The sequence below is a fragment of the Ruditapes philippinarum genome, unplaced genomic scaffold, assembly GCF_026571515.1.
Source record: "Ruditapes philippinarum isolate M1 unplaced genomic scaffold, ASM2657151v2 ctg75_1_1_1_1, whole genome shotgun sequence".
In the NCBI taxonomy this organism is placed as follows: Eukaryota; Metazoa; Mollusca; class Bivalvia; order Venerida; family Veneridae; genus Ruditapes; species Ruditapes philippinarum.
Genome location: NW_026859947.1, coordinates 633,665 through 655,355, shown reverse-complemented (window position 1 = coordinate 655,355; position 21,691 = coordinate 633,665). Strand labels below are relative to the sequence as shown.

Genomic DNA, 21,691 nt, shown 5'->3' with positions numbered 1-21,691 from the left:
AAAAATATCCATTTTCATAAAAACTAACAAATTATTACTATAATAAACATAGTATTATATTTGTTGCGTTACAAACAATGATATATTATTACATGTCTCAGTCAATCCTAAACGACACATCTTTCAACAGTAATTTAAATAGAACATGTGCCATATTAAAATAAAACAATCACAAGAAATTATTTACATGACTTCCTTTAAATTTATTTTCTAAACAATTCCGTTTCGTGGTCTGAAAGTTGGTGGAAAAGTGTTTTTCGTCTTCATTCACGTTTGTGCGTTTGAATTTTCACAAAAGAATCTGATTTGTTGTGCAAAGACGAAAAACATAGACGAGAAAACGAGACAACGTCAATTACTGTTGAATTATATATCGTCATCAATATTCTAAAATAAATTATGCTTTACTTTTCACAAGGCCTTTTGACAGAATTTTTAGTAAAACTTTTTTAATAAAATGTCAAATATTCTATACACATTGTATTTTACTAATGTAAGTATTATAAGTCATTTTTAATATTTTAAAGTGTCAGGTTCAGAGTAAGGGAAAAACATTCCGGTAATTTGTATGTTTCCGTCATTTGAAAACCCTTTTTCATCTTTTTACTCAGATCATATTTTAAAGCATAGGACGACAGATATTACGTCAATAAACCAAATAACTTCATGAAAATTTAAACAAAATAAAACGCGTAAGGACATAATTTCACTCTTTCAAACACGTGTTAGGAAGTTATTGCATAGTTTGGAGACATAAATTTGTTCAGTTTGCTTTTACAATAATGCAAAATCTAAATCAACATTGAAAATGTGTCACTTATTTCAAAGCTAGGGTCTTAGAATCAAAACTGATTCAAGGTGATAACGAATATGGCAATGTAATGTTACGCACAGCAATATGTGCATGATAAAAACTATATTTCTAATAGATAATATGTACCAGTTACTCGAATAATTACATACTTGTATCTATCTTTTATTGTGTCTTTTTTTTCTAAAAATTTACACTTTTGATACACCGTAATAAGCAATACTATACTACAAGTATTTCACATATCTAATATGTCTCTTAGCAACAAGACGTAGTAGTAACAGACAATACATATATCGTTTTCAAAGGCATCTTGTTGCATTGTACTATTTACATTTCATAATAGGTTGATTTAAGGATATCGTTCAAATCGAAATTGAATTCGTAGGTATCTTCATCTCTAATAAATATACACAATAATTTGTTAACAACAACTGTTGCAATAGAGATGTTGTATAAATAAAATTTAATGATTTTCATTCAGAACAATAAATTTGCATTAAATTCATATAAATTTATATCTTAATGTTATATTATATTAGATTTAATACCTTAAAAGGACATAGCCGATATGTAAATATATCAGAAACAACTTCTTAAACTATTTTCCAGTAATGGTTCCATTCTGAAAATTCCTTAGAGGCTACAAATGAGAGAAGCATTTATACAAATTTGTCTCAAAATATCCATTCCAGATCAAATAAGAGACAATGTCCTGTAAAACTAATGCCTGAATGTCCAAGTCATTCAACTGGATCTGTAACATTTATCTGAGGCTCAGTTCTATTTGCACACTTTCAATATCACTTCATACATTCATATAAGCAGATGAACGTCTTCAAGTCGTTATATCAAAAATGTTGCCACCCAGTGTTCAGTAACATATCTGATCCTAATTTTTGGATCAATTTCAAGATTTTATATTATTTTTTGGATCAAGATCAAAGTTTGTGTTCACAAAGAATAACGATCAAATCTGATTCAAAAATCGAGATCAAATTGATCCAAATTTTGTTTAGTAAACACCAAAATTTGGCTCAGAATCATGTTAGCCAAACTATCGGATCAGCTGATTTGAGCTTCATGATGATGCTTAAATCTTAGTGAACATGGGGCCGGAGGTCAGTATGCCTTATAGTGTAAGCATAGAGTATGGGCTGTTGACTGATCAACTAGTTATAAAGTTTTTAAAAAATGCTATTATATTGAAGTTTTTTTTTTTGTTTTTTTTTTTTTGTTATTTTGATCACATTTTGATAACAAACTTAACATTGAAATTTAAAAAAAAAACTTTTTCCAATAGAACAAATACATACATTTTTTTACTTTCTGTATAAAACCGAAATAAGGTGGTATAGATTCCAATTTTCCAACAAATTGTAAAGCAATAGGAAGAAATGTTTCTGACATTGGAAATGGTGACACGTAATTCAATAAGCCATAATCAGTGTGATTGTCGGGAGAACGTTGATAAGATAGTAATAAGATAGTAATAAGCTTTCGTTGATGTCGGTGTTATAATTAAATATACTTTGTTATTACAACAAAATGTCTTATTACAAAATAAGATACTCGATGAATTACGTAAAAAGAATAACAAGTCCAAGTAGTCTTCATTATGTGAAAACACCACCAAGCATGTTGTAGACGTATAGAATAAAATCATTGTTTTAGTTGTCAGTCACTCCTCTCCCTTCCAAAATTATCTTCAACTTATTCTCATTTTTGATCGCATATACGTGTTTATCTTTGACATTTTTAACACACAGAGACAGTGTTCTAACACGTTCAAAACACCATGACATTTTGTAATAATACTATTTAAATATTTTCTGGTCTCAAGATGAATATAATAGAGTAAATAACATGAAACCGACATGTAGGCGTAAATTTACATGAAATTTGCGAAATATGAAGTATCATTATGCATATTTTAGACAAACGTTAGTAGATAAACATTCGGGAATAAGCCATATTTAGAACAAATATGTTAAATATACGAAATTTCGACATAATCATAATAACAATGATAATCAAACAACTGAAAAAGTTCAAGGTTTCTACGATCATGATTGTGTCCTGTTTTCAGACTATTCATTCTTTTTACGTTATTTCAGGTAGTCTTCAAGCGTTAAAAATAAAAGAGAAAAGCAACGAAGAGCACCACATTTGTTGACTTCAAGCTACGAAAAAGGTACGATTATTGAAACTAATAAATTGGAAACATTATGCTAGTACAAAAGTTGACCACATTATTACATTATCGTACAAAATGCTTGCCAAGATGCAGCTGAAAATATGTTTGATTGTATGATGTTGGTAAAACTGAACACTTGCTGGTTTTAATGGAATTTCTGCAAATATTAGTATATTTTTTGCTTGAAAATGTAGTTTGTTCTACCTAATAAACTCTACCAATAACATGCTAAAATTCTTAAATGGATTCGCCCAGCTCCCATTTATCATTATCAATCTTCGGGTTTACTTATCAAGATAGAAATATATAGAAGGTAAGCCAACAACATAGAACTTGGTCAGGTACATGCTGGCATGGCTCTATCATGCTGGAAAAGAATAATCATGTTCGGAATCTACCAGAGTAAGGGTGAACCATTCATCTAATCAAATAACGTTATTTCAAAGGAAATTATAAACAAATTAATATTGTGAAAGATGCACATTATTGAAATATTGCTTGTATATAAAAACGTATTCGCATATTGTAACCGTATTTATCAAAACAAAATTGTCATTAATAAGTCTCGAGAAAATGTATTTGTAAAGTTAATGCTTAAATTGGTAACAAATGATCTTTTCCTAGACTTCCCATTTAAAATGTTTTAAGGAAAGTAATGAAGTGATGGAAATGTTTATAAAATTTGTTATTAGAAATTTAGTTCTCTATTATTTTTTCTATACAATAAATTTCTGTTGAAAAATATGTCATTTAGACATATATTTACCAGCTATTCACTATATATGTGTGCACCTAAATCCCCATTCTTTCATTTGATAAATACAACGTTTTCTTAACAAGTTGACTTTTTAAAATATCAAATATCCTCACTGTACCATTGTTATTTTACATAATAAATCATGTTTGTCATGGAAAAAGAAATAAGCAAATTAGCTGAATTTTGTCAGTAAAAAAGTATTGCAACAATGATGAAAATATTGAGTTAGTCACAGGTCTGTAACTGGTCAAGAATGTCATTATTGCAAGAAATGAACGAGATATAAATACAATGTACATTTACGTCTGCATGCTTCATCTTCTTATGTTTTATACTTATATTATGTGATATCACTGATCGGAAACGTGTAAAGTATTTATTTCAATGAATGTGCTTTTTATAAATTGATAAGTATTTGATTGTATACTAGTCTGTTTTTTGTTTGTTTTATAACTGGAAATGATTATTTTGAAAAAATATTGTACAGGTTTAAAACTATTTCGTAAATGAGAATTAAGAAATTACTGGCATACTTTTTCTTCTGTTGCATATTTTTAAATGAATTTTTATTGGGTTTTCTAAAGGGATTCGGTTTCATCTATTTTTTAAATATATTTGTTTGTTTGTTTGTTTGTTTGTTTGTTTTCCTTTGAAAGAAAAGACTGCAGTTTCTTACCATTTGTACGGGTTTTTTGTAATTATTGTGTATAGTTCCTATATGACATATTTTCTTGTTATTTCTAAACCAAATGATTTTTGGGGAAAACACTAATGGGCGTCTGCGAGCCTTCATATGGTGCTACAGATTTTGACATTGGCGTTTTCCAGAGACGTTTTCGTGCAATTTAAGATTTGATACAATCCCTATGTGGCATTTCCTGTAAATGTCAAAGATATCTCTTTCAGGAACTGTACAACAACGTAGTTTAAGACACGGGAATGATACACATTTATTTGTCTGTAACAAATGTAATGGTAAAAATAAACTGAGTACAGTGTCATTTTATACACTTGTGGAAGAGCGGGAAATTTTAGTGACCAATACATATATAATTATATTTTTGCTACTGGAAAGTACAATTTATCGCAGCTAAATACTTTGCTTCTGGGCATGAAAATGGTTTTACGCTCTATGTACATTATCTAAGAAAGTGTACCTTAGGAACCATTATTGACATAAAGTGTCTGACCTTAAAATAAAAGTACATCTCGTATTTTGTTACTGATACATCTACAAGAAACGTGTGTTTTGTAAATCGTTTGAGAATGCATAGCTGTATATATTTATATAATTTAGATTATATTTTATTCCTTAAAGTATTGTCCTTTGTTTTATTGTAATGTTGATTTATTGTTTTATAAGTGGAAATCACCAGATTACAGTTTTATCAATTATCTATATGAACACAGTATCCACATTTAAGGAATTAGCGTGGTTAACTATTACCAAATTACATTTGATTATCGTTTTGTTATTGTTTGTTTGGGTTTTTGGGAGGAGGGGAGTTTAAGTCACGCTCACATTGTTAATGTCACTTTTCCCTCGAAAGCTCCTTCGTGCGTTATTCCAGGCATGAGCTGGCACCTGAGAAGAACCATCGACCTTCTGCAAGCTAGCTGGGTAGCCCCTTCAGGTGTGAAAATCTAAAATCCAAGACTCGGTATTCCTCAAGGCAATATGAATACATCTGCTTCATAAATAGTTGTTTTCTCTTTTGTTTACTTAACATGACAATTTAAGTATACATAATTAACATTGACTGTCCTATTTTTAGTTTTATTTCCAACAAGCATATATTGAAAGTCAATGATAAGGTTTCCTTCCTGTTACATTCTTTTCTTTGGCGGTTGACAATATAACAAATCAATATTTTGTTGTTGTCTTTTTTTCTCTGACAAATCAAAATATATAATTATATCCTTTGTATTCAAAATGGTTTCCCTTACATCAAATGAATTTGCAAAACCTGATATTGTTGCATTTTTTTCTCACATCATAATTATCCTTCTACAGTATATGAAACCATATTAAGATAATGTATGTTCTACGTCCGGAGGGCTTAAAAGTTGTGATATATTATTAACGTTTTATAGCAGCTGTTTCACACACCTTTGATCATATTGTAGTGTTTATTTTCATAACTAGATAAAAGAACAGCTGAAGGATTTTAAGCATTAATCAGCAAAAAACATTATGATAGCAAAATACATATGTCTAAAAATAGTCTTGAATAAAGGATTACTGCTTCAAGTACAACGATCCACTCAATGTGTATTTTGGGCGCTCTATAAGGGTTTTCCATTTTTAATCATTTTACTCAATTTTAAAGATAGGCAAATATTTAATCACAGAAAATTTTGTTTGAAACATGTTATATTTTAAAAAGAACGTTTAATTACAAGCCGCATTTAATGTTAAAGTGATCGGGGAAAAGTCTTAGCTTTCAGACTTCCTGCTTATGTAGATGAATTGGAGCTCAATTAAAAATAATTTATGTCATGATAAAACTTAAATGTTTAGTAACGGTTATAAAATAATTTCTCTATCAACTATAAAATAATTTCTCTATCAAGTGAGCATTTCTGGGAAATAGGAATAAATTCCAGGAGACTGATGTGTTTTTGTGATATCGTAAAGTTTGTTTGAACGGGAAAAAAAACAAAGTACATTAAAAAAGTCACTTTCCCGCGATTTGGTTTTGAAAAATAATGTATCAATTGTAGTTTATACGCGGAAGTCATTCATTCGTTATATTTAAACAAATGATAGTACAAAGTATGTATTTGTTTGTCTTTCACAGAACAAAATGTCTTTCATGATGTCTTTACATTGAGTATTACATTTAACAAATAAATCAGCCCAGTAAACGACTTATTTTTTGCTGCTAAAACAATTTCCGCCTTAGCAATTATCGCCTTCACACCATGCTTGCACATATTGAATCAGTTGCTAGGCAACAGGAAACTTTCAAATTGATAATCGTCTAAGATTTATTACATGATTTGAACTTATGGTGTTCCTGGAATTGTTATTTTGGTATTTCTAAGTGCAGTATGAGGTGCATTTTTTAGTCAATGTCAAATGACAGTTACCTTATTTCACTCAATAAAGTATAGCAAGCATGGTCAAATGTTAAGTAATTGCAAACAATACTTGTATTTCATAAATTCTATTTTTAGGATATAATAGTTTCACTTTTAAAGAAGTTTTATTTAAGTTTTGATTTCTACTCGAAAGTGTTGCCTTTACTGTTTGCAATATTTTTTATAACTAACCATTAACTTGCTAAATTTTTAAATGGGCGTGTCTATCTTCCAGTTTTGGAATTGTCTTTTATCAATTTTGGGGATATCGAGTTGAAAATTTAAAGTTAGCCAACCAATAGCCAATAGCCTTGTTGAATTACTTAGGTGGCAAAGGCTATTCAATTTCGGTTTTAGTAGTGGAAGGGTTTTTGTACCATTCTACTCAATTCTAATTGGATAATGTTACCAAGTTGTTTTCCAAAGCTTTATTGATCAGGAATGGTGTCACGCATATATACACTGGTTTTTACTTCCACTTGCGTGACATAATATAAAATCGTTAAACTTGTTAATAGGCAAATAAACGAAAATATTGTCTTTATGACCTTTATTCAAGTTCTATATGAATATCAATGCAAATTGTTGTCGTTGTTTTTTCATAATAGATTTACTATTTCGTAAATGATTGGGTTTGGCAAACAAGGATTTAGCAAAATTGTATGTGTCCATATGTATGTAGACAGTTAATTTAAGTTTAAAATACAATATTTTTTAATCAGTGATAAAACTTTATTGAAGAGATTTCAGCTTCCGATAGCATTTTTACTTCAAAATTTCTTTTCTTTATGAAACAATAAACAAATGGTCGGACTCATTAAAATGCATTGAGATAATGTTGAGTTATAGTTCTTGTTAAGAATATTTTTTCTGCATCCTTTGCAAAGAAAACCATGCTTAAAAAAGGTTACATTTTTTTAAATTAAATCCTTACTTCTTGAAACAGTCCATTGTAAATGGTAAGAATTGAACATTATAGAACTTAGTAAGACTGCACGGTGATTTCGACTAGTGTTGTCCAAGTCCAAACGCTTCACCAGGTCATCACCCCCGTTAGAATTGACTTAAATAATGTATGTCTAGAGTGTGTCATAATGTCAAACACACAGACTAGTATCAACATCATTTTGAATAATTGATAATAAAATGTATGTACTAAAGTCCCAGATTGTAATGCATTCGTTTGAAAAGGACATAATTAATTCGAGATTTCTTGATAATCATAAAATTTGCCTGCTATCATTACACATAAACGATATGACATAATTGATCATTATCTTCAAAGTTTACTTTAGTCTCATTTGTTTTGTTTTTACCATTATTAATGGTTTATCTATTGAGCTCTTTGATTTATACGGCTCTATCATGTAATTACATGGCATACTCTCTAAGACGTCTAGGTCATCCACAGAGATAAACGATATTTTTCTTGATTGGATTTTTGAACTATATTTCTGTGATTATATGATAACAGTTCATTCCCATGAGACCAGATGTTACACAACATAACGTGACTGTTCTAATGTAAAAATATAAAAGAAAAGATGATGAGGCAAAGTTTTCCTATTAGAATCTGGTGTTTCAATAAGAAGGCATATTAACTAATTCAAAGGGAAACAGCGTTTCAGATTAAAAAGTCATAATTCACAAAAAGAGAAAACATTATTCTTTGAAGAGCCAGCTCTGAAGGTCAGATTAAATTTAATATGCAACCTTAATGTTTAGGAATAATACTCAGAAAAGAACAGAACTTAACATCTTCTTTTATTGTTATAATATAAAGTGTTACATTTTCACATTTTCAGCACAGTATTTATAATTAATACATCCCTGAAAACTAAAGCCTTCATCTTCTAAAGCATTTCTATTGACAAAATACTTAGACAAAGAAAGTAATTTGTTTTCTATTAAGATAATTATCAGGAATAAGGAAGTTCATTATTTAAGAGTAGAAGCATTTCTTATAGTTTTCATTACACCTCACCCATTATTCCTACAAGATTTCTTTACTTAATGAAAGACAGATAATTAACCGACCATTAACGGTACTTCGCATTCTCTCGTTAAAGCAACACACAATGACAGTTTGGCAAGAAACGTCAATGTCTGGTTGTAAGTAGCCATCATTCTAAATCTATTGGAAATCCTAATAACATATTTTTAAATTCCTGCGAAGATTCTTGCGTGCTTATACTATAAATTTACAGGCCATTCAGCTGAGACTTTATGAGTGATATTGTACTTGTTTAAACACTACATATTTTTACCATTCGTGAGTGATATTGTACTTGTTTAAATACTACAGAATTTTGATATTTTGCGGTTTTCAATCTTTACAAATAAACATTACGTTGCTATGGCTTAAACAACTATGATTACGACAAATTAACTCACACTTAAAATGCTTGCAATTAAATTGACTATTTACAATCTATATTAAATTTATATTGTTTTACAATGTCATCTTGAAGTTCATAAATGATTATTTATTAAGTAAAATTGGCAAAAATCCTTCTTATTTAGCTATCGCTTTTAAAAATTACTATATGAGTAAAAACCTTATTTTACTAGTGCCAGATCAACTTACTTTAAACATTCTGCTAAGGCTTGTTAAATAATTGATATTGTTTAAATCTTTGAAAATCAAACATTTCTCGTATATTCATTGAGGCGATAAGACATTTAAATTTTATTGCCCTAGTGCTAACACCGGCAAGAAATCTTGTCAAGACTAGGGGAGGTGAAATTTTGTTTAATATATGAACTAATTTAAAAATCAACTTATAATCGTGTATGCGCGGTATAATTCTGCGCGTCTAAGCGTTTGATCGATATTAGGAGAATCACACGCTGAGACTACAATAAGAGTCTACATCCAATTCCTCAAAAGAAAAACATTTGTCATTTGACAAATATATACTTAAACTTAAATAATTTTTATTAATCACATAATACTTTTTCTGTGTATGTTTGGGGAATTTTACAATCGTACAATATATTTTTTATCTAAATCGATCGTAATATATATATATTTTCCTTATGTCTTATCTTATGACATATCTTACTTTTGCAAACGTGTTCATTTATTTCTCCCTTGCCTATCAACATAATTTCAGCAGTCATTTTCTTGTTTTATTTTTCATTAGGTCAGGTAAAACTCACATTTTGCATACGCTTCATTTTTAACATTTTCTTTTTATTGATGCATTATGCAGCCGACTATTGGACTGTAATAGTGCTGAGCTCTTTGACGTATCAGGTCGCTAAAATGTCATCTGACTTAACGACATACTGGTTACCTTCGCCGTCACTTCCATAGCGTATCTGTGCGCTCAGATGTCATTTGTTATGACATACTGGTGACCTTTAAATAAATGGAGCTTGTATCATAGTTTGGGTACCTTTCTGTAGAAAATGTGTCAGAGTTTAACCGTATACATACATATACATGCACAGTGCGTTAACTGGAGTGAAGGTATACGTTACCCATTGATTGGCTCATTTTTTTGGGGGGGGGGGGGTTACTCATTGCGCCGACAGAGAAAGGGAAAGGGATAGAAATATCATATTCAGATGATCGTTCATTGGTTCTCTATTTCTGGGGTTTCACATTGTCACATTGTGACAACAGGGAACGTATTTTTTTTAATATGATACAAAAGAGAAAGAACACCACAACTCTCGGCAATCTGATTTATACTCGGAGCGGCTACGCCCCCTCGTACAAATCAGATAGCCTCGTGTTTCAATGCTCTTTCTATTGCTAATACCATTTGAGAAATACAGTTATTTGATGGGTTGGCATTATGTAGTTATTGTGCACTTCCAAACGCTCTGTTACAGGGACACTTTATCAACGATTATGGGCAAGCGACAAATACACGATTTTCCAGGGATTATCCTTTTGTGCTACATTTTTGTCATTATAAGATTAAATTCTTTTCTCAGGGGACACATTATATAACAAAATTTCGCGACTGTCTCGATAAATATCAGATGACAAAGGTACTAAAAAAGCTTTTAGTGCTAGAGTTCAATGTAACTGTATCATATTGAGCACAGAAACATATAAACAATATAGATAGATATTCAGAGAGGTAGATCAACCATTGCAGACAATATTATTTTACAGAGCGTTTTTACGAGCTTTTTAATGCTTAAACCTGCCAACTGAAAACATATACATATATCAAGGGGCTAATCAAGAGGATTTTCTTTCAATCCATTGTCAGTATTGCATATATAGGCAAGTTAAATACTTTAAGCAATGGTAATGCTCGCCATTGTTTTGTTTCACATATGAGCATCAAATAATACTTAGACCTTTTGTCTAGTAAAATTATATCTTGTAAAGTAAGAACCAGTCTTAATTTCTAGTGATCGTCTTTTTCATTCTTATATTTTTGATATATTAACCGAATTTACATGTAACGTAGCGTAAGCTTTATGTTAATGTCAAACATTCGTAAGAAAACACTTTAATACCAAATCTATATTTTAACTTAGCTACTACTTTCGCAAACAACTTTCTATATTTAGAATTAATGCCATTATATTTTAGGTTTAGGGTACTTCTAATTAGTGTAGATTTGTATTGACATTCTAAATGATGTCTATTAAACTATCTCTGAAAGTCTCATTAAATTCAACTTTTTACAATAACTTTTAGAAATAATGCAAAATCAACAAACATCAATATCTCCTATTACTTTTGTATTTAATTTATTGAGTTTGTATGATTTTACATAATGAATTCACGAAGTCTGTGAACTAGCCGTCTTGCCAATTGGAAATATCCCTGAAAAAACCAAAGGCAATTTGTTAATGTTTAGAGATGATTGTATAGCCTTTAATGGGAAGGAAATTCAATTTTACCAGTTAGAAGAATTCAGCTATTTATTACGTTGCTATTTTATTATGATCAGTATAAATGTCTAGATCTACTTTTTAGCGAATGCTATTTCATCAAAATTCTAATCATATTATGACTTGTTACCATTTATTCAGAGGCTGCTTACATTGATAAATTTAACTTATCGTAGCAGGCTATCGGCTAACTTTAAAATCTCTTTGCTTATAAATTGAACTAAAATATTTGAATTAGACTTAGTATAGTATGTCATAGTGTGGAATAGCATTAATTTTCCCAAGTTTAGAAAAATTATCAGTGATGTTAAGCCAGATACCAGTTCAACAGGATTAATTTGTGATAATAAGGCGTCTTTAAAGAAAAATAAACATGAATATTCTGCCAAGTAAGCAAGAACATGCAAGCAAATTGATAAAAAATGTTGCAGGTGGTTAATTGACTTAGTAAGTGAAGTTACCCAAGTTAAGACTGGTCAGCTCAAATGCGATGTAATTAGTTTATTGTTATTCATGTTATAAATGATCTGAGAATCTCTTTTTAAGGCAATATTGGTATTAGTCAATGAAAAATGTACTGAGATATGATATTAGATGACTATGTAAGTTAACACATTTATTTCAGTTATGTCTTGTCCTTTTAACACATTTGGAAAAACGCTTCTACTTTATATCGTTAGGTCGGTTGGGACCAATTTTAAACAAATTCTTTTATGGCCTGTATGAAATTTGGAAGTTAAAATGCTACAAATGATAAAATATATGCTGACTTAAAATACACTTTAGATAAATATCTTGAATATTTCTAATCTGATGACTATTGCAAATTTCATCGCAACGAGTTTTTCTGCATAACAAATTTTTATCAGCGTTCCTTATTTCAATTTATTATTTGTAAAGTCAAATATTTCCTGACAATTTACATTCGCTTAATTTGCATTCTCTCTTTTAATGTTAAATCGTGTAACCAACTATTTCACACTAATGGTTCTATGTTAAAAAGGGTTCCGCCACTTCCTCGGCGTGTCAGTCCATTAACATTTCATTTGACATTACAGTATACTGATGACATTCCAGACAAATGCACCAATACCATTAAATATACTGTTGCTTGACGTGTTAGCGTTTTGTCGTCACGGCTTTCTTCCAAATCCGACTTTACAATATAACAAAATCACTGACATATAGCAATCAATTTTAATTATTTTCTCGGGGGAAACAGAACGTTATTGTTTCAATATTTCGCGCGAATAAAATACAATAAAAGCTCAAATTAGCTACCAAAGCTAAATGTAACTGAAACAAACGAAAGATGTTAGCATATGGGGTACTTTTATAAATATATTGTTGCTCGTTTTATGTTTGAAAATACTGATAATTGCATAAGAGTTGTTGGTTTTTTATGTAAAATAGATATCTTTTGAATACACGGTATGAATACATAGCGTTAATAAAGAATGTACAGTTTGTTAAGAAAGAAAAAGAAAGAACCAAAATTAACTTGACCAGTTTCCTAAACATAATTTGTGCAATCTGCAATCCAAATAAGGCATATTCAGTAACAATTACTTAGATTTCAAAAATGTTTACCAACTTATGGGAATTTGGTTTCTTTAAAAAAAAAAAGTTGGATCAGCAAATTTCTGTATTCTAAAGTAAGGTCAAGTAATTGAAGTTGATCTAATCATGTTTATCATTCTTATCTTTCTTTTGTGCTAAGTAAACTTCGAAATTATAGTACTTACACTTTTTTACCAGATATTTAAGTGTTAAACGATTTCAGTAATTATCGGTACTACATAAGGGAAAGATTACAAAAAAGTCAAAATTACCAAATTTACAGATAATGTAGAATAAGTTTTATGTCCAGGTTAAACATTCGAAATGAGGTTAGATTGACTCTTTTCTTAGAAAAAGGCATTCACTGTAACAATAGGGTTTAAGTTACGTTGTATAGAATTATTGCAATTATGTTTTCGTTTAGGAGTACTTCTCATAAGTATAGGTTTGTATTAGCGCTTTAAATGATGTCAGTCTAACCATCCCAACTATATTCTATTGGTACTTTATGAAAGGGCAGATAACCATTAACACAGTAAAGCCTGTTATGGTACAATGCACAACTACAAAGTCTAGTGGAAACTTGCAATAATTACAAATCAACCAGTAGACATTTTTAAAGGACAATTTCAAAAAAACATACTTTGGCAAATGATATTTAGAAAATATTTACTTGAATTGTCTACTTAAAGAAATTTTAGTACTATATTTAGACAAGTTTCTTTAACTTATCTTAGGCTAATCTTTTTACGACATTCTTTTTGAACACACGTTTGAGAATTGTATCGATGCAGACAATGTAAAAATGACATGAAAAAATCATGATTCTTCAATGGACCTTGAGGTACATGATGGCATATACAAATTTAATTAAGTATAAATATTTAGGCCTTGTGGTTTCGAACACCTGATCTTGTTTTATGTAAAGGAGAATTCGCCTTTGGAAATATACGTCTTTTTAGGTACAGTTATATTGCTTAAGTATCTAATGTGAAAATCAAAATGACATTTTGATATCATTAAGCCACCCTTAACGCATATAACATTCACATTCAATATTATTGACTGTAGATGATAAGCATCTCACATGCTCTTAATTCATCATAACAACATTTCAAAAGACAGGTTTGCCGTTTTTATAGAGAGAAATTTTATTCATTCGTGAGGCTTAATATGCCTGAAATTTTATCTCTTCTTATGCTGCAAATATGTTCTATGTTGTTTAAACCTTTCAGGTATATATAGTTTCTCGCTGTCTTCTTTTAATATTCCACTTTTTAATCATTACATAACACATGTTAAATATAATTTGAAAAGTCATCAAGCGTGTTTGATTACAGTTGCGCAAAGTGAAATGTTGTTACATGGATTCTTATCTTGAAATTATGATTGAGTGAAAAAGCAATACAGCAAAATTTGTGTCTACTCCTTGACTTATAATGTTGGTATAAATGATCGAAAAAATAAAACAACGCTGTCATTCTTGTATATATGTCATAGATTTTTTAGTGGTTCAACTACGTAATATGTAAATTCGACTAACAGTCATCTTAATTATTTTTCCTAACATATTTAGAAAATATCGACACAGAAGAACGATTTTTTTCCGGAGTGTGCGCCCGTGAAATATTTCTGTCATTATAATGTAAATCTTAATCCCATGATACTGGATCTTTTCTTAAAATCACGTAATTGTTTTGATGCAATCCGAATATAAAAATGCATAAAAATGCTTGAAAGATAAATCATTACAAAAAACGTCAATCTTATTATTTAAGAAATACCAAGATAAAACTTCAATCGTTGAAAGCATTGAAGTGATTTTAAACAGGGTCAAGAGCTTAGCATTTCCATGGTGTCAATGTTTCTATACAAGCACATTTTATCTTATGCTATGCTCTGAAAAATATTCAAACATATCCGCTAACTCAATTTAACAAAATTATAAAGATATGCTTATATCCTTGGTGCGGCCAACAATTTTAAGCATTTTCACACAGATCCCGCCTGAATAAGTACATGTAGCTTCTAAATAAGAAGGCTCTGTTACCCGATGCGTTAGCGTTAATTTATTACCCAAACAAATATTTTAATGATCTGAAATTTTCAACAGATTTTAACTGTACCAAAATTGGACCAAGGCTAACAATAACTCAATTATCCTACCGTGCAAATTGTGAGTGTTTTTGAAAAGATTTCTTGCACTCTTTTAGCAAATATTGATATTTACCGGTCATAAACATACAATAATCGTTTTTCCGTTTAGAAATCAAAATAAACCTATTATCTGTAAAATCTGACCTTGTTTTTGACAATGTTCAATTACCATATTCAACATATTAATAGTGTTGTAGATCTGTCTACCACACGTTTCATATTTCACGGAATAAATTTATTTAATTTTGCCTTGTCTTATGCTTAACCTACGTAACACTACAGTAAACATTTCTTTGTCACTTGGTACACTTGCATAACTCCAATTGTCCTATGGGAAATTTACATTACAAAAACGTGACTGGTTATAATACAAATTATGTATTTGTTTGTCTTTCATGGAAGATATACTGCTCGTATAATTGACTTTCTTGATATCTTAAAATTAAAACTACATTTTAGAAATGAATCAACCCGACAAATGAGATTTTTATGGCTAATACATAATACGCCTTAGCAATTTACGCCATCACTACATCTCTGTGTATATTTTTCTGTTGCTAGGCAACATACAGCTTTCGAATTGATAATTGTCACCATATCATATCAGATGTGCTGTGAATTTTTTGGAATTTATTTTCATTGGCACTTGTTGTAGTATGAGGTGCATTTGTGTATTCAATGAAAGATGGCATTTGCCCTTTTTGACTTTTTATATTACAAAAACGGTATGATAAGTTATTTTGTAAGTAATTGCAAATAATTTCAACAAGACTGACTGCACGGATATACCGGCTGGTCTGGCTCTATACTAAATAACATCACCAAGTCATCATCCCGCTAGGATCTAGTTAAAATACCATGTCCTGTTTTGCCATAGTGTTAGATACAGAAAGGTATCAGCATCATTTGAGAACATAAAAATTGCACATATATGTTATTGCATTGCATTCATTGGCAGAACATAATCATTTATATTTTAAGATTCTTGATTTTCATATGAGCCGCGTCACGAAAAAAACTAACGTAATGAGTTTGCGACCAGCATGGATCCAGACCAACCTCCGCATCCGCACAGTCTGATCAGGATACATGCTGTTCACTTACAAACCCCTCTAACAAGTAGAGAAACTGATAGCGAACAGTATGGATCCTGATCAGACTACACGGATGCGGAGACTGGTCTCGATCCATGCTGGTCGCAAACCCACTATGTTGGTTTTGTCGTGACACGGCTCATATACATTGCATTCCATTATTACACAAAAAATTATTGCGAAATTTATCATGATCTTTGCTACGAAAGTCACTTCAGTCTTGCTGATTTTGTTTACCATAATTAATGATTAATGTTTTAGCTCTTTGATTTATCCTGCTCTATCATGTAATTACATTACATACTCTCTAAGACGTCTAGGTCATCCACGCAGATTAACAATAGTTTTCTTCATTGAACTTTGTACTATATTTCTGTGATTATATGATAACAGTTCAATCCCATGAGACCAATTGTTACACAACATAACGTGACTGCTTTAATGCAAATATCAATAAAAGAAAAGAATGAAGGAAAACAAGATTCCCATCAGAATTAGGTGAAAATGAGTAATTGAAAGCAGAACAAATTTTAAGAGAAAACAAATATTTAAAGATTTATAAGATATAATTCACAAACACAGAAAATAATATCCTCAGATGAGCCTGTTCTGAAAGTCTTATAAAAAAATTCAATTTTAACAATACATTTTTGGAGTTAAGCAAAAGTCAATAAAGATAAAACATGTCCTATTACTATAACGAGTTTGCATGAGTTTGTACCTTAACATATATATAAACACAGTATTTTTAATAATAAGTCCATGAAAACTAAGCAGTCTTTGCCAATTGTGACACATTCCATTGACTAAGACAAGGCTAAGACAAGGAGAGTCATTTGTGATCTATTAGGATAATTATCAGTAAAAAGGAAGTTCATTATTTTGAAGCAGAAGCATTCCTTTAATTAGTTTCATCTTATTATACTTTTCATTACACCGCCTCATTATTCCTACAAGATTTCTATACCCAGATAAAGGCAAACAGATAATTAAGCGACCATTTACGATACAAATTATCTCGTTAAAGCAATCAAAAAGACGCTTTCGCGAGAAACGTCAAAGTCCGATAGTAAGAAGTCATCATTATAATTCAATTGGAAATCCTATTAACACATTTTAAATGACTGCGACAAATTTTGCGTGCTTTTTACAAAATTACAAATTTATCAGCTTAGACTTCTTTCATATTTGAATTGTTTCTATACTGTTGGCAACATAATTTTATCATTTTGATATTCATTCCAATCCTAAAAAATGAACTATCAACCGTTCCAGGTTAAAAGTAAAACAATTCTGTAAAAAGTATGCGTTGCTATTGTTTAAACAACTATGATCACGATAACAAAACACTTACTTAAAATGCTTTAAAATAATTTTGCTTGATCTAATAGCAAAGTCGAGTTGAACTGTATAAAATGATCTGAAAAAGCTGTTATTTATAATAAAATAGCTAGAATCCTTAAAGCGCATTTTAGCTTTCGCATCAAATCACTTTATGAAGTTACATTTTTAATGATTTTGCTTTTTAAGTTTAAGTTTGAAAAGAAGGTCAGCACGTCGCATATTGTTTATATCGTTTAATCCATTATAGCTTTCAACCTTCTACTTTGTTTTAAAGACTAATCATGACGTATAGCAATTTTTTTCATTTATTAAGACGGTCAAACGTCTTAGTTCTACTGTCAAAACGCTTGCACTGAAAGAAATCATGTCAAGATTTGTGGAGGAAACTTTGTGTATAATATATGAACTCATTTGATAACTTACTTAACCCATAACTTGAAAAATGGCTATTTTTATTGAAAAGTCTCCCGTTACAAGTTCAAATGGCTATAAAACTATAAAAACAAGTGTTAGGGGGCATAAATATGGCATTTTGACAACGAAAAGGGGGTTGAAAAGGTGTTAAAAGGCGTGTATATTGCGTAATTGGTTAACAGAAAATCATGAATCGTGAGGGGACATCTCAAAATTGCCAAAAAATCACTATTTTGCGTTGATTTCTACTATCAAAATTGATTTCAAAGTGCTGCAACTTCTCAATGGATTGAGAAAAAGTCAAATGCTTTTCCGCGTTGGTTACACGTTACCTTATGATCGATCTGGGGTCATTTTTAGCCTCTCACAAGTCCAAAATGAGGGGGCTCCCGCCCCTTCAAACCCCCAAACAGAATGGGGAACATGCTCCTTCTGGCAACCCACTTAAATTTCTTTTGGTTGGGGGCCGCACCGAAAAAGTGGTCACTTTTTTAACAACATTTCTCAAACAAAAACAAGTGTAAGTGGGCATAAATAAGGCATTTTTTTCACCATTTGAGACAACAAAAAGGGGAGGGGTGAAAAAAGGCGTTAAAAGGCGTGTATATCGCAAAATGGGTTAAAATCGTTCAAACATGCTATAATTCTGTGCGTTTGATCGATATTCACGAGAAACATATGCTGAGAATTCTAAATCCAAATCTTCAAAAGAAAAATATTTGGCATTTGATGAATACATGTATATACAATACTTTCTTAAAACTTATATATCGTTCATGCTTTTTTCTTTGCGCTTGTGAGGGAAGATAATCATACAATAAACGCTCTTTTGCGAATCAGGGCGCTAAAATGACATCTTGTGACATTCGAGACAATGCTGTTTTACAGGGCGCCATCAGTTATTTTGCGTATCGTATATCTATATGCTCAAATGTCATTTGATGTTACGACTTAATAGTGACCTTGAATTCAATGTAGCTAATGTCATACGAGAAATACAGTTAATTCTCGTGTTGGCGTTATGGCGTTATGAAGACTTCCAAACGCACCGTGTGACAAGAACAGTAGAAAAGCGACACTTACATGATTTTCCGGGCTACATTTTTTATCATTATAAGATTAAATTCTATTCTCAGGAGATTCGTTATTTCACAAAAATTCGTCTCGATAAATATCAGGTGACAATAAAAGCTTTTAGTGCTAGATCTAAATGTAACTGAAATATATTGAACAAATGAAATTAAATACGGAAAATGTGAAAGATATTCAGGATGTCGATCAAAAATTGCAGAAGACAACTTTATTTTTACAAAGGTTTATGTCACAAACTTTACAATGCGTCTTGTGGCTGAGGACTTACAATTAAGGGCTGAGGCGACTAAATGGGTTCGAATTACTAGAGTCATTTCATTTCCGAGATTGTTTTAACCCCAGAAGGGGGTAGAAACTGTTTCAAACTTAATTGAAACACTGAAAGGCAGAGCAGTTCCGCTTTCTTAAAATGTACTGCTAAATAGTCATACCAGTTTCAAATAACACACCGACGAAGTTTAGCCTTTTACCCAAGAAAACCGATCGACAATCTCCCAATCTTTTCTTCAATCTCGATGATGTCTTTCTTTAAATTTGTTTTGACAACATTACTATTGTATTGTATATCACTAACTTAAAATTAAATCAAAACGGTTGCCTTGTAAGTTGTATGTTATGCAGGCGATTATTTTTCATTTTTCTATACAGTCATTACGATGCGTCAAGTTATATTGTATTTCACGATAAAAATTATTATTCTCCCTGGGGTGCGTTTCATAAAGAATCTTAGGGACGATTTTAGTCGTAAGTGCAAAACTGTGATAAAACTGTGTTTCAAGAAAAGTCCTTAGTACAATTTTAAGACTAAATTTAGGACTATTCCTATGGGTGCCTCAGGGCACTCCTAACTTTTTTCTTGAGTCATAAATACAATAAAGTTTCCTTTTAAAAGGAAAGGCTTGCACAGTTGTGCCTTCATCCCAACCCTTTAAAATTGTTTTTTTTTTTGTTTCAATTTATTATCACAATTTTTTTGAATTACGGTATTTGTATATCATAAAGGGTTTATTTAGTTGTTGTTTTTTGTTGGTTTTTTTTTGGAAAAACGAGTATTTTTTGTCAAAACGGTTTGAAATCTATTCTCTATTGTATAAAACTAATAAAGAAAATGATCAATCATAAAAATACTAACTCATACTGAAGGGAAACAAGTGTGCACATTTCATTTCCCAATTTTCGCAGAGAAATCATTCGTTTGCTTTAAAGACAAGTAAATGCACTAAAATACTTCGTTACGTGGTACCTAATTCAATTAATAAGCATGTTTCAACTATGTTACACGATCACAAATACGATGCGCTATCTGTAGATCAGCACGTGGCAAAGTTAATGATATGCATGGGCTATTTTTAGATTACCTCACCATTGAATTGCGTTCAGTAGATCTAAATATAACGCACCCTTTGAAGACGGAATACTACTACAGTCATCATTCTCTCTTTTGATAAAGAAGCAAAATTAACGTATGACGGCATTACATGTATTCCATTTAGTTATGATATTCTTTCCAACCGCATTCATATAGTCCGGCTACAATGCAGTGAATGTCATATTTTATCAATTTCACTAGTGGATCATCTGATATATTACAGTTAAACACTGAAAAGCATGAAATAAATTTTAGCGTTTCACTATAGCCGCGTCAATGAAAAATGACTCTCACATTTTATATAAAATTATGTGATAAATAGAATATTATATTCGTGTAGATAAAATACAAAAGTTTTTGAAAATTAATTGAACTCGTTCAATAAAAAATATTATGCTCGCCAGAGGCTCGCATTGTATGATTTTATTCAACTCGTTCAATAGATTTAGTATTAAACCTACACTCATTCAATATCCTCTATTTATATTATCGGGTGACTGATTAAAACTGAAATGAAGAATGAAGAATGTAGAATCTAAACATGTAACTGATAATATATTTTTATGTCGACCATTTGTCTTTTGTAAACTTAAATTTAATTTGGATTTAATGTTCATAATTTTGTAGTTTGTAATTCTGATATCATATCAAATTTTAACATCACCTGCATTTTTGACTGATTAAACATAATTTTACAATGGAAACAGCCTTTATTCACAAAAAAACATTTAGAAATTATTGTAATTATAATCTCAATAAAATCAATTAAGTTGAGTTAATTTTTTATTTTTTGCGTGATGCAATGTTATATAAACTGTATATTAAGTTATTCTTGAGAAAGTTATAATATATTATTCTTTCCAAACTGCGACGTTCTTGTATGTTTTCCCGTGTTTCTGAATTTTACTGCTTAAATGAACTTGAGAATAACTCTCGTGTGTTTAAT

General features: G+C 30.5%; 1 long non-coding RNA gene across 1 annotated transcript in view; it reads left to right on the top strand.

Moving 5' to 3' along the window:
• The first annotated feature begins 2,926 nt into the window (after positions 1-2,926).
• LOC132758380 (uncharacterized) overlaps positions 2,927-21,691 on the top strand; it is a 79,629-nt gene continuing 60,864 nt past the window's right edge. The window contains exon 1 of the long non-coding RNA XR_009629567.1: positions 2,927-3,005. This is a non-coding gene — a long non-coding RNA (uncharacterized LOC132758380). The remainder of the gene's footprint in view (positions 3,006-21,691) is intronic.